This window comes from Brienomyrus brachyistius, chromosome 19 (genome assembly GCF_023856365.1).
Source record: "Brienomyrus brachyistius isolate T26 chromosome 19, BBRACH_0.4, whole genome shotgun sequence".
NCBI classification, from domain to species: domain Eukaryota; kingdom Metazoa; phylum Chordata; class Actinopteri; order Osteoglossiformes; family Mormyridae; genus Brienomyrus; species Brienomyrus brachyistius.
The window spans coordinates 13,963,078-13,978,296 of NC_064551.1; the positions used below are offsets into that span (position 1 = coordinate 13,963,078).

Consider the following 15,219-nt stretch of genomic DNA (forward strand, 5'->3'; position numbering starts at 1 on the left):
TATACGCGGTGCATAATAATAATAATAATAATAATAATAATAATAATAATAATAATTGTGTTGCTATTATTATTATTATTATTATTATTATTATTATTATTGTTAATATTATTATTATGCTCTGCTATTGTCCTGTACAACAATTGCAATATAAGGTGAACCTGACAATATACGTTAGGCCTATATATAGTATACATTACGGTAATTTATAATCTCTTTCATTTCCATCCTTAATCCCCAGTACATTAACCACAGGTCCTTCCGTTACTTTTAGTTATATACCATACATTGCAAGACTTTGATTAGCATATATTCAACAGGAGCATGCCGTGAAATCTTTTAGTTTGGTGCTCTTGATGGCAACAAGTATTTTTTTTGCCACTGTAAATTCATGCCATCTTGTATGAATGATGGCTTTTGCTCAAAGAATAATGGGAATATTCCTGGTATCCTTTTCCAGATCTGTTACGTGAGACAAAAGCTGTATCCAACTACACCATAGACGCGAGCTATGGTGCATTACAACATGCAATACAGCAGCAGACCTAAATTAGCAGAGTGATCTAATTAGAAGTTACAATTATAATCAGTCGTTGTAATAACCTAATAGCTGTAGATTTTCTGGCGAGATTTTAATGGGAGTTGTTACACTGTAATTATTATCTGTACAGATTATATAACTTTTTGGATAATATTATTAACATTTTTGCATTAGCAATAATTTTGTGGGTTTTTTTCGTTCCATACTAAAAAAAACGGGAAAAATCACTTGCAGCTGTATGTCTCCCTCAGGTGGAAACAATTGAGAACTGCAAAAACGTCTTGCGGAAGGAAATAACCATCCATCTACTGATACACACCTACCTAGATCGTGGTTAAACTGTGTTCTGCTGTTACATATTCTTCTTATTCCTGTGGCCAAGTAATAATGCTTCGACCTGCTATTAGCGGAGTGTCATTCACTAAGTCCATTATATTGCTGAGGCAGGCGCTGTTGAGACCTAAAGACAAGAATTCTACTCCACATGCGGAATTATTAGGCAAGAGTACGTTTTGCTTGTATCTTGTTTACTAACCAGTAGTTTCAGTCCAGATTAATCTCAAATTAAAAATAGACTGTTTGTTTTTTAAAAAGGGAAAATGAATAGACAGTTTAAAAATTGATTATGCGCAGTATTTGGTCTGAGTGAGATAAGAAACTGTAGATAATCCACTGTGCAGAATTATTACGCAAATTATTGCTATTTAAATTGCCTAAAAGGGACCTTACAGAGAGAGAGAGAGAGAGAGAGAGAGAGAGAATATCAAAGTGCCCGTCAGAGAGATGCAGAACAATCAAAATTCCCAAACTTTTAAAATGTGATCACTGTACAGTTTAGTGTTTTGTGGCCAAAAGCCAAAGAAGATGAAAGAAGCACGTAGAGAGACAAACATTGACTGCCAATGATTGTGCCAGATTACAGGATGAGACTTCCGGAAACTCTGTAGAATCAAGTGCCACCATTTTTTGAAACAGCAATCTGAACATAATCTAGGGAAGTACTGGGTGCTGTGTGACATTGCCAAGGTCACAAAGGCTGAAACACCACCTCTACTCAATAAGGCACACAAGCTAAAACATTAAAAATGGGCACAGATACGTCTCAAGACTGATATTACAAAGGTTTTGTGGGTATATGAGATGAGAGAGACTCTTGGTGGAGCAGACAGATGGGCATTGGGTAGACAGCTTTCCAAGTGCCAACAGAGAGGTGGGGGAGGGATGATGTGATGAACTTCTCAGACCTTTCATACTGGCTGATAGTGTAAAAAATAACTACAAAATTCCCATAAGATACCTTGGTGCAAGAGTAAGTCAGTGGCTTTCAAAAAGGTTATAATTCATGCAGGACAATGTCCCTTCCCCTGCATCCCATGGACTGTATAGAACAGCTGATAGTTTGTTATTCCTTATATAGACTGATTAACTGAAATTGCTTTTTAGTACTTTAGCAAAAATCCACTTTGTTTCTGATTCCCTAATAATTCTGAAAACTGATAATCAAGTGCTTTTTGTTCATTTTTTTTGTTTGTGAAAGTCTATTGTAACATTTTCTCTCCAAATAATTTTACTTAGAGCAAACGAAAAAAAAAAAAACAAACGAAAAAACAAACAACTTCTGAATCCCCTTTTTTAAGTCTGCCCAACTTTTGCTAAAAGTATGTACTGCAACAGAATACTTGCCTAACAATTCTGTACACAGTGTACAGGGAGAGACACCAAGGTAATGTTCCTTCCGGATAATGTTTCATTCGTATGAAATCCCACATTCACTAGCATGTCTTCTTTACATCAGAATAGTGCAGTATAGTCCAGCCAGGTCACTGACTCATATCTTTAAACTTTAATTGTAGTTATAATAAAGATTGAAAACGCGACATGTAATTAGTTTGGTGATCTCAGTGAAATAGACTTTTTTTAAAAATACGTTATCTTGCTTGAAAGAGTGGCATAAGTTCAATTCAGGTTGATGAACTATAACTCTTCCCAAACAAACAAACAAATAAATAATTCATTTTATAATTTAATAATTACGTTATGTAGCTCAATGTGCCTCTTTCAGTCTGTATCACTCACATTTGTACCATATCAAGATTCACAAATCTAATGGATTTTGGGCAATTCGTACTTGCAGAATATCCTGTAATAAAGCCGTTAAATATGTGCTTTCATATCCCGTGTTAATCGTGTATTTATTGTTTGTAATGTACACAAAAGATGTTGCAAAAGATGAAATTTTACAACCGCTAAAAAGTTTGAAGTAATTGTACATAAGTGCCACGAGAGGGCGCTATGGTAATTCTTAAATTTTGTTTATCGAAGTAGATGGAACTAAAGTCCAAGCTACCAAAAAGCCAGACTTTCATATTGTTATTTTGTAAGTCTAAGAAATCATTATGCAGATGTTTTGGCCCGCACTGTCCAGTTTCGGGTTAACTGAAGATTAAGTAAAAAAAATATTAAGCATAAATAAATCGTGTTGTTTAAGCATGTCTTTTAAATACAGGAAGGCTAAAGTAGACAGTCTGTATCCAGTGTGAAAACAATAGATCACAGTGTTGTCTACTTTGGTAAATTGGCTGGCATGAGATTTTCAATTCGAGTCTGCACACTCACTTACATGTATATAAGACATCTTGTAAATAGTCCGTAGGGTTTGCAAACTATCCCAGCGTTTTTGATTTAGCTAATTTTAGGCTGGTAATGGAGTAATATAGATTTCCCGTAAGATTTCTGCGTGAGCGTGAGCATAAGAAAGCTTGAGTGTCACAGCATATGCGTGAGAGTTGGCAACCCTGAGATGATATCAAAACACTGAGTGGGACTTTGTGATTAATAGAAAATGCAAAAATTAGTACCCATAATTCACTATCTAAATATGTACCATTACCAACAGTGTAAAGACCAGCAAATGCTAATCCAGTTTTTCTTGCAGAATTGACTCCGCAACGTACCACCGAGTGTGTCTGCTACTTCCCTTTTTTAGTCTACTGATTTTATTGGCTTATGTTTAGCCTTTTTGTTGACTTCGTCAATTGCAATTGGACTGTAAATTTTAGGTAGCCAATCACATTAAAGCGCACCTAAAACCGGTGTATTCTCGTGGCAGGTTGATAAACTGAGAAGTTAAAAGCTCGTGGCCGGAGTTTCCTGGACTAGAGAGCCGTTACGTCCATGGCCGCACCTGCGAGAACACAGTGCAGGCTTTGCCTTCCTAAGCCTGTCAGGAAATATGCATTTAAGAATTTCTTCTGCAATTTGAAGAAACATGCAGTGGTAAGTTTTAATATTCTCTGGAAAACTTCAGGGTTCACTTAGGCGCTTGCTGCTCCTACACATCGCATATCCACAATAACAGACCCTCCGTAATACAATAATCTCAAAAGCCCACGATATTTATAAATATGTAAAAAATATTTCCTTTTATAGTTTGACATTTTTATTTTTTTTAATTCTATGAACAGAATTAAATATATCACAAAGTTGTTTGTTTATTTTTCAGTTTCATTCTATTAGCTAATATTTTTTTTCTAAAACGTAGTGTTGTCTAGCTTTTGTGATTTACTTTTTTCAATACACACTTTATAGATGCATAATCATAATTTTTAAAATGCTATTATTACCATATTTGGAAATGATATTGTAATTAAAATTTATGATTGATAGTAAAATATGACAATGAGGTCATTGTGTCTTAAATAATTAGGTAATGGCTGTTATAAGTTCTTAATGTTTTGCATAAATCTTTAATATACTGCTATTGACGTATTTAATAGTTTAAGTGATATCTGGGGAAGTTGGTTCTGGTTTTTGGATGAACTGGGAGCACTTAATTATTATTAATAATAATATCGTTATTCTTCCCCTTTTAAAATAATGGAATATACATCCAAAAATTCATTATCCAGCAATTTTTAGGAAGGGATTAGAGGGATGCCTATGTTGTACCTAAGGGGTCCTCACGGCATTATGCTGTCAAAGACTGAAGCAGGTCGTGAAGCTTGTGGTCATGAACCACATGCTTCCTAATTACACAGCCAACACACTGCGCTGAAACCTCTGCTTAAACGAGACAGGAGACTCCTTTTGGTAATTCAAAGGTGCAGTTACCATGGCTTGACATGACTAACACATGCCCCAGAAGCTCCAGTATCTGCTCTCCTATCATAAAATATTAAAACTACAGTGTTAATATGTACCAAGGATGGCCAAATACACTCCCCCGCAGCCTTAAACCAATTGCACTTTTTCTGTTAATAGCCAAATAATGAGTACGTCGGTCGCATAATTGCCTATGTAATCGAGTGTAGTAATTGATGCAGTCGGAGGTATTTAGTGGAATAACAAAACAGTATCATTCTGGATTTAGTAGAAGTTGGGCTCACGCTTTACAGCATGATCCAAAACAAGAAATATTTTTACTAGGTTAGAAAGCAACAGTGACATTTTCATTACTAATACTTATTTCCTTGCAGAGAAAGTCTCATTGTATTTCTAGCGGGTGGGGAATTACTCTCCCAAATCCTTAGAATATATTTGCATGGCCAACAGGACGTGAAGAAAGGCTGGAAAGACAAATTTTGAATCACAGATGTTTAACAGTTGAAGAGCTAGATTGGCGAACAAATTGGTTTTTTTTTTTTTTCCTTTCCACCACCAGCAAATTGCTTTTGTTCTCTGCCCCACAGGAAAATGCGAAATAATCCAGTTAAACTGGCGGCTGCAATGAAATTTTCCACCATTACATCTTGCTGGGATTGAATGGCAAATTAAACTGCTCCTCTTCTCTTTTCGGTGTGATTACAGCATTAGAAACAGCGGCGGGAAAACCAGCTTGTGTGTGGTAGCGCCATGGGCAGGGCCAGATGATCTATTCTCACAATGAGTGTGAGACAGCTCTTTTTTGGTCTTATTGTCGGGGGTAATCTTCATTATTCCATTTGCTTACCAAGTCCAATTTAAATGCCAGGCGGGAATTTATGGACATACCCTGTGTGAGCTGGTGATCTTCAGGTGCTGTAAAGCATGTGAAGATCTTTCATCTGAAACCATACCACATCTCTGGCTCATGCTCCTCCTCCTCTGTTCGCTTTGTGTGTTGCATGTCCAGAAGTGTACTGCATCCCCCCCCCCCCCCCCCGGTCCCCAATCATGTCTGAAGGGTCCCCAGGGTACTCGGTGGTGACTGAGTTCTTTGCAACTTACCCACTGAGGCCACTGTCCTTTCCGCTAGCCGAATGCAGTTGGCAGGAGAAGAACAGCGAATTATTGCAGGTTCGAGGCTCTCACGGGATCCGTCAGGCGTACATCCAATTGCATGAACAAATGAGCAAGAGGCTGAAGTTGCTTTGCATGAGAGTCTGAGGAGAACACCTATCCCCAGGAACTGACTGCAGATCAGATTCATGAATTAGCCCTCAAAAATAAAATTAGCATCCAGTCCTTTAGAAACAGAACCTAGAACTTTCCCCAAAGCCGCCTTTGACGTGTTAGGTGTCCCCCGTCCCCGCCACTCTCGGCCCGGCTTTTGTCCCTAGCGTCGGCGCTCAAAGAAACCTCAGGACGCTCGAGGGAGGAATCGCTTTTTACATGGAACGACTTCACAACGGGGCTGGTTGAGGGGCGGGAATCGCTATTCATAAGGCACTGCCTGGAGACTAAATCTAGGACAGACGCCAATCGTTTAAAGGAGCAATACATCAGCCAGTTCTTGTCTGTAGGCAGCACGTTTAAATTCCCTGCCTTTGTATGGAAAACAGAGGGATATATCATTCAGGTAAAAACAGGTTTCTGCACAGTGTGATCGCAGCAGGAATTAGATTCTCTATCAGTATCACCTTTTCCCATAAAGGTTCTCTGAGGATGCGTTAGATCAATATGACCTAAGGCAGGCACCATAAAAAAAGGTGGGAAGGGATGGCATCACCCGTTAAACCTTGTGCCTTGGTTAAAGGACAACAGCAGCTTTGGAGAGACAAGTGTCACTGCTGTTGTACCTTAGAAGTTGGTGTACATGTCACTTTGAAAATGGGTGTAGTAACAAACTGTAAGATTAACCCTGCAGTGGACTGGCATCCCATCCAGGGTGCCCACTGCTTCTTGCCCTCAGTTTCCTGGAATAGGCTCACTGCAACCCCTTATTGTATAAGCAACTGGATGATGGATGGATAGATCCTGGAAATAAAAATTCTTCAGTGTATCCCAGTTATTTCAGTAGGTGTCCATGTCGCAATCCACATATTTCATGTATTCTGTGAATATCTGTGCAAGGCAAGAGTGATGACCTTTGATTTACTAAGAGGTCACTAAGAGCTTGTCTATGTGCTGCAATGGCAACTCCCAGACATGGAGGCTCATTTTGATTATGGACCACAATTGAGGAGCAGTTAGGAAAGGAAGCAAGATTAATTCTGTAGCTGATGAAGATGTGAGTGTTGAGCACAGTCCATTCTCTTCACCCCGCATTGCCCTCAGAGACCTGCCTGGTTCTCCTAGACCACCTCCACCCCTCGTCCATCACCTCCATTACTTTCATTGTCAGTTTGCATGTTGGACGGTCTTTTACATGGGAAGTAATGGTCTGTTGTGAACTATAATCCTTGCAACTCATCCCAAATAAGAATGCTATTCCTGCGCAAAGAGGAAAGACGTTTCTGGCTAGTGTTCTTTTGAACAGAGCAGTATTACAAGAATGACACTAGAGGGCACTACAAGTCCTAGCTCCCATACTGCCTGCACCATCACACAGAACAGCATTTCTCTCCTTGCTCCGGTACCACTCCAAGGACAGCTTCACGGGGGTCTCTCTTTCAGGCCCAGGCAAGGCATAAATCATGTCCTAGGAGACAAAGAGAGGCTTTTAACAGCTTTTTAATTGTTTTTGGGTAATGGGATGTGACTTGGGGGTCTGTCCAGCGGTGCTACAGCTCATCCATAACATTCTGGTCCCCAAGGCCAGGTCTCCTTCAGAGGAAAAGATTCTTCCCTCCATTAGATTGATTAGTGAGTTCCCTTGTACAAGCAGGTAAACTGAACATTACATTCAGAGCTCATCGCTAGCACCCGCTGTCCAAGCACAAACCACACCTGCCACTGATGCCCTAAGTAAAGACTACATCTCCTGTGTTCTGAGAAGCCTCACCCTTCCTGCTTGGGTATTTAAAGGGGAAGGACTTTCCCATAAGATATTTCCTAGAAACCAATCCTGAATTAGTTAATTTGCAGAATTGGTTTTGCCATAGCCAGGAGTTTGAACGGGGGAGAATCAGGTGACTTTAGGCTTCCACGTGAATTTTTGTAGTCAGCTGAGTCGTATCATGTGACTCTCCCTTGCTGGTTAAGCCCTTATGTTTGTGGTAGATGTGAACCTGTGGCACAGATCTCAAACCTTTGGGCCAATGCTTTTGGTTCAAGACTGAGGAATTGCTGAGCTTCTGTCTTTTTTTGCATGCATGCACAAGTATCATACAGGTTTTTTTTTTCACCTGGAGATGGGGCAGATGTGACTCCATCAGTAGGACGCACCATAGCACCATATTGCTGCTGGTTCTATGGTCGGCAGTACGGGGACGTCACATGGTGGTTCTTGTTCCATTTTTAGCAGGCGTCGTATGGCAGGAGATGTATATCTCCCCATTATTCATCGCGCGTGGGGGCGCCGGTGAGTCACCGCCTGCGGTTGCACAAAAGGTGGCTATGGAGGGGGCAGGAGGAGGGATGGAGGATGAGGGGTGGGGTTTAGGTGCGTATGAATATGAGAGGAATCCGGAGGTAGGTAAGATCGTTGAAGGGCCGCCACAGTGCTCTCGTAGCTGCCTAGCAGTTAACGGTCGTTAACGGCCTACAGCTGTGTAATTAATGAAGCGGTTCAGGTGAACCACTCTGCTCAAGGGTTGCGACCTCTTGGGACCCAGAACCGCAGCTTTAACTTCGGCAGGTTCAGCTTCTCGAACGACGTCGCCAGCTGCTCAGACCTTATGGACGCACCGGTCCCCTGAGACCTCCATCAAGGTCAAACCAGGAGGAGGAGAAAGCAAGGGTCTGCCACCCGTTAATGAACAGCTGCATTAAGAAAATATAAATTGCGATAGAGCCGGTCAGCCCTCACTAATTGAGTTTCTTCTTTTTTTTTTTTGCTTTTGAGTTACTGCATGACGACGGAACTTTCCAGATAGGGTTTCACTTTTTTTTTCTCTTTCGCAGCCACAGCAAGTGAACGCGCACTTGTGTTTTCGCTGCAGTGGCGCGTTGCATATCTGTTTGTGTAAATATACCGTAAATTACATGCTAAGTCAAAAGGCCATTTAGCTTGTTTTGCTGCTTGCCTTCAGAACCAATTTAATATACCAAATACATGTTATTAATATCAGATTATTACATCCATCTTCCAAGCATTTCCAGGACTGAGTCAGTGGGGTGTTCAGGAACCTTTCCCGGGAAATGCAGAGCACAACACTGGCGTACTCAGTATGGCAGTAAATAACAGGGTACGTACTCATACACACTATGGCAATTCAGAGATACCATTGTACCTAAATGTCTTTGGACGACAGGAGTAAACTGGAGTACTTGAAGGATGCCTATACACATATAGACTCCTATCCCTGGAAGTATGAGGCAAGAGTGCTGCCCACTGAACCTGCACAGTATCAGATTATATAATATATATGTGCGTATGTGTAATACACGCACTCAGCGGCCACTTTATTAAGTACGACAACTTGTTCACACAAGCAGCCTGCTTTTCCTAACAACGAGTCAATACAGACAAGGTCAGGAGGTTCAGTTACTGTTCAGTTATGCATTATAACAGCTCAGGCAGACGATCTAAGTGATTTTAAATGTGGTGTGATGGTTGGTGCCAGACATGGCCGTTCCAGCATCTCAGAAACAGCCTCCCTCCTGGGATTTTCACACACTGTAGTGTCCAGAGTTTATCGAGGATGGTGTGATAAACGGAAAACGTCCATTCGGTAGCATTTCAGTGACTGAAAACATCTGGGTAATGAGAGAGGTCAGAGGAGAATGGCCAGACTCGTTAAAGCTAGCAGGAAGGTTAGAAAAGTGCAGCTTGGTACAACAGTGGCATTCAGAGAGGCTTCTCTTCTCACCAATGCATGAAGCAGTTCTGGAAGAAAAAATGGATCCTACCTGGTACTAGCTAGTTGTACCTAATATTGTGGGTCCTGCCTGGTTCTAGCTAGGTGTACCTAATAAAATTGGTCCTACCCGGTACTAGCTAGTTGTACCTAATATTGTGGGTCCTACCTGGTTCTAGCTAGGTGTACCTAATAAAATGGGTCCTACCTGGTACTAGCTAGTTGTACCTAATATTGTGGGTCCTACCTGGTTCTAGCTAGGTGTACCTAATAAAATTGGTCCTACCCGGTACTAGCTAGTTGTACCTAATATTGTGGGTCCTACCTGGTTACATTTACATTTACAGTATTTGGCAGACGCCCTTAGCCAGAGTGACTTACATAAGTGCTTCAAGACACTGCAATGAATTTTTCCGATACTAGCTCAATAAGGACCCAGGCAATGAATACCATCTATCTGAATACTCTGTAGAGAAAGTGCAACAATTTTTTTTTGTACACACACACACAAGGAAAAGAGCTGGGTAAGAATACAGAGTACTACTTCAGGTATTTCTGAAAAAGGAAAGTTTTGAGTTGTCGCTTGAAGACAGCCAAGGTTTCCGCTGTTCGGACATCAAGGGGGAGTTGATTCCACCAACTAGCTGCCAGGACAGAGAAGAGCCGAGATGTGTGTCGTCCTTGTGCCTTGAGGGGTGGTGGGACCAGTCGAGCAGTGCTGGAGGATCGGAGAGATCGGGGTGCAGTACGGGGTGTGATGAGGTCTTTTAGATAGGATGGTGCCAGACCCTTTTTAGCTTTGTATGCGAGCATCAGTGTTTTGAATTTGATGCGGGCAGCTACAGGAAGCCAGTGGAGAGAGCGTAGCAAAGGAGTGGTGTGGGAGCACCTGGTTCTAGCTAGGTGTACCTAATAAAATTGGTCCTACCCGGTACTAGCTAGTTGTACCTAATATTGTGGGTCCTACCTGGCTCTAGCTAGGTGTACCTAATAAAATTGGTCCTACCGGGTACTAGCTAGTTGTACCTAATATTGTGGGTCCTACCTGGTTCTAGCTAGGTGTACCTAATAAAATTGGTCCTACCCGGTACTAGCTAGTTGTACCTAATATTGTGGGTCCTACCTGGTTCTAGCTAGGTGTACCTAATAAAATTGTTCCTATCGGGTACTAGCTAGTTGTACCTAATATTGTGGGTCCTACCTGGTTCTAGCTAGGTGTACCTAATAAAATTGGTCCTACCGGGTACTAGCTAGTTGTCGCTAATACAGTGGGTCCTACCCAGTACAAGCTAGGTGTCCTTAATTAAGCAGGTCCTACCTGGTACTAGCTTGATGTACCTAATAAAGCATGTTTTTTGTATCCCCATTTCAGGGACGTCCTCTGTCAGGCACAAGCTATGAGTCACCCAACATCCCACTGTACGTGCAAAGTAGGAAGGAGAGTTATGGTCAGTCCAACTTTACCATCAGCTCAGCTGGTGAGTGATAATTAGTGCGGCGGGTATGAGGGGGGTGAAGATATGACCAATCACTCGCCTTGGGCGTGACAGGTGCTGACAGCCACACCCCCTATCTCTATACTCAGTCTGCTATCTGGCATGTGCAACAAACAGCAGATCATCGACAGTGTTGAGGTGGCGGGGGGGGGGGGGCGCTTGAGTGATGTGGGGGGTGTTTATGCACAGGCCTGGGGCGCTATTTAGGACTGATTGTCACAACAAAGTGATAAATAAGTTATGGTACCAGTCTGGGCTAAAAGCTGCCAGGTGAGTGATGAGGAACACCCCCCTGCCTTGTGGGCAGCCCCGCCCCCTTCCACACAGCCTCCCAAAAAGAACAACGAGCCCACCGTTTCCCCCTTTTTCATGTTGCTAATTGTGCCCTGTGAGCAAGCCAGCCGATGGGCAGGCTCCTTGCGGGCGTACACTCCCGCCGTGCCGAAAACAAGCTTCTGCGAGACCGTCTCACGGCTGCCTGTTGCCATGGCGACAAGGTACACCCGAGTCGGCGCCCCCGATACCTTGAGCGAGGCCCATGGCGGTTTTGCTCTTTTGTTGTTTTCGGTTTCCAAAGCAACTATCTGTCATCACTTCTCCATAAAAACCTGCCTGTAGAGTCTCATAGCATATTTGGGGGGGCGGGGGGGGCCCCTCTGCTCCCCTTTCAAAGCTTCTTTTAATACAAAAGCATTTCAGATTTTCCACATTACCGTGACACCACGTCAGCCTTAATTGCAGTTATTGATGAGCGTTGAACTGCTGCTCCCCCTGCTGGGAGGTTCACACCCCTGGCAAGGGCTCCGGAGAGCCGTTCTGGTCCGGCCTCAGTGGGGGGGGGGGTGCCTTTCACAGCGCGTTGAAAGTTTGCCCTTTTCCATCAACATCCTATCAGTGTAATTAACGCTGCTTTGTACCACCACAAGGAGATTGGTGCGGCCCCTCTGAGCCTTACTGCGGCTTCTCTTCCCCCATCGACACGTCGCGCTTAATGAAAGTACGATGAAGGTACCTGCTGCCTGAACAGGTGTCGGAGAACATGCGCCTCCCTTTGCCTCTTTTTAGCCATTTCGATCGGCTCTGCCCTTAACCATACGATGAAAGCAGTGTTCATCGCCCACTGGGGGTCACTGGCTTTCCCACACGGTGACAGCACGTGGAGAGGGTAGGAAGAGCGCCCTCCTGAGGCTGCAATCATGCCAGCGTGTGGGACAATAGGGGCTGAAAACACGTGTGTAAAAATGCCTTCGAGAATGTATTAGATTGTCAGAGTGAGCTTGAGGCGTTACCGGACATCTCTTTGTACGTCTGTATATTACGCCCCTCTATATCCATACGGAAACCAGGCAGCTTTGCATCATGGGAGTAGGGGGTGGGTATGAGAAACCTTTTCTGCCTGGGTCTTGTTGCAGCGTTCAGTTGTCATGGAAATAATGTCCAACATAGTGAATGTAGGGGAGGGTAGAGCCAAGAGGCCAGAGATGCCCCCCCTCTCCCCCCCACTGACCAGAAAGGGGGGGGGTGGTCTTTCCTCACTATCAGAGATCCGGTAAAAGCGATAAACGTCTCGCGGAACAACACCCCCCCTCCCCCCTTTCCGGGTGCCTCGTTAGCTGAGGCGTGAGAAACAATAGTGGGTCTCCGGGGAGATGGGAGACAGGCTCTTGTGAGGATAAAAGGTGGCTAATGCAGTTAGCCGCTCTGTTCTCACCACTTACTGCCGTCTGTTCCGCCACACCAAAGAGGAGTGCCGGAGCGAGCTGCCATTGACTTGTTTGTAATCGCTTAAGCTGCCTGAACAAAAGCGAGGACTTCAGCCAAGTAAGTGTGATCTGATTTGAATAATGGCAATTTATTCTGATGTCAGGCGGGCGGCGATGCAGCCGCGCCACTGATGTGTTTCAATAAAGGCAGCCTAATTAGATGAATATGCATATTAACAAACACATCTTATAATTACATTTCATGTGTTATTAAGCGCCAGTTAAAGAGAATGGGGGAGAGCCAGACGCGTCTTTCAATAGCTTGTGTCCCACTGTAGGGGGCGAAACTACAATATTAGGGGAAAGATAGAAAAGAAGTCCCACTACCCTGAAATGGAGGGGCAGCTTTGAGTGGCTGTACTGTTACCTGAAACTGTGGAATTCATATCCTTGGAGTTTGAGGCATTTTTGTTTAAAGCAGAAAGGCCTGTATGACTTATACAGACTATCAGGTAAAGCAGTTAATGCAATTGATTCAGTTCTATAACAGTGCATGTGAAAGAAAATATCTCCAGGTTCATTTCTGAAAAGATCCTCCCACACGTTTCCCACACGGGCCCAGACCGCTGTCCTCTCCCTACGTCCGGTTAAAGGATCTGTGGAGCCCTGAGTGGCAGAAGCTTCAGGAGCGCACCATGTTGCGTGGGATGGCACCACGAGCGTCAATCAATCAAGATGGAGCATTCTCCAAAAACCGGCGGCCCAACCACTCCCCCCGCTACACATACTCCATTTGGAAATGTGTAAACAATACGCGATGGCGTGGACCCTGGCGTGGGGGGGCAGCGTATGGTGAGGAAAGAAGCCGAGCGTGCGGGCCGAGGACGGTGTGGTGACAGGAGGCGACAGCTGGTCAGCCACCAGGAGTCGGTGCCTCGCGTCTCTCTCTCGCAGGCTCCCCTCGGTAAAAAAGCCCCCCACGCACCGTCCACGCTGGACGGATCGCAGACGCATGCCATCTCGGCTAACCTCTCTGAATGCAATCTCACACAGCTCTTCCTGACTCCCCATGTAAGTGTGCCATGAATTGTTAAACCTCGGGAATAGCATCTAAGACTGTCCTGAGACGAGCCATGTTTGCTGTCCACCTTATGGTGGCTGAACCTCAGCCGGAGCCAGCAAATCCAAAATAAGGGCAGTGTTCAGAGCAGATGGGGGGGAGGACGCCACTCACATGCTCAGCCTGCGATTTCAGCTTGAAGGTCTTGCTTCCCGATGGGGTCAGGGATGGTCCTCGCTAGTGGGATGCTGTTTGAAGGCAGCCCTTCTCCATTCTCCCTCCGTCTGAAAGCATGAGGCACGTTGGTCAGCTGCCTCATTAATCTGACGCCTGTCTATGCTGAAGGGCGCCTCCTTAATGGCTTTAACTGACAACAACAAAAGGCACATTAACTGCAGGAACGGAACATGACACCTGGCACAGGGGTGAGGCCTTGGCAGCCAGCGCCAGGCCTGCTCGCAACTCATTGGTGGATGGGATGGAGCCACTCTGCATGAGTTACGGAAGGTCCCGGAAGTCATTCGTAATGGGCCCTTGGTGGAACATTCCTCTGGTAATGAGGAAGGCTCCTGTCTGTGTGCTTGTTCAAAGCGCCCAGTAGGCCTGCTTATTTCCGTTGGATTACAGGCTGCGTGTAAGTGCCTTTTAAAAACGAAGAAGAGAGGAATATGCCCTAATAACTTTTTTTTTTTCAGGTTGCGTGTTGCTCCACTTTGAGGAGCCCTCGTATCCCTTTGATCTCTATACTTCGGTTTAATAATTCAAATTAACAGGCAGCACAGGTGCTTTCGAATGACCCGGAGCTTGAGAGAAGCAGCGGAGGCCAGGCGTACGACGCTGCCTTTCCTCGGCGGCGCTAATGACGGCCCCGGTGTTTCCCCCATCAGAGTGTTTCCTGTAGAAAGACTGGCCCGCGGCCCAGCCTCTGAGAGCATGTGCTGCTCAGGTGTGCCCAGGGGGAGCCCGCGTCACGCCTGTTTATGGTCACTAACTCGAGTGAACGCTGAACTCGACTGAACCTTCCAAAAACCTGGCAGGAGGCCTTTTGCCCATCTGACTGAACAAAGCGATAAATTATCCAATCATGATTAACCTCCCTTAAACTCTTTGCCAAAGTGCAGTGGGTAATCAACTTGGAGCGTTCCAATAATTTGAATAATTAATTGCATAAAATGAATTACCATCGCTAGATTATTACCATTTGTGGAGTAACAATGGATTAACAGCAAACAAAGTAATTTGACTATATTAACATACTTATATGTCACAGCATGAACAAACTTATATTAAAATGCTTATGTGTGCATTAACATACTAATAG

The 15,219-nt window shown here is 44.0% G+C and overlaps 1 long non-coding RNA gene across 1 annotated transcript; it reads right to left on the reverse strand.

Annotated features, from left to right (window-relative positions):
• Positions 1–9,754: 9,754 nt before the first annotated feature.
• LOC125714788 (uncharacterized) lies at positions 9,755–10,771 on the reverse strand. Its single transcript, XR_007383846.1, has 3 exons — positions 10,666–10,771; positions 10,529–10,587; positions 9,755–9,964 (listed from the first exon to the last, which is right to left on the reverse strand). It is a non-coding gene; the product is annotated as an uncharacterized LOC125714788 (long non-coding RNA).
• Between the last annotated feature and the right edge of the window lie 4,448 nt (positions 10,772–15,219).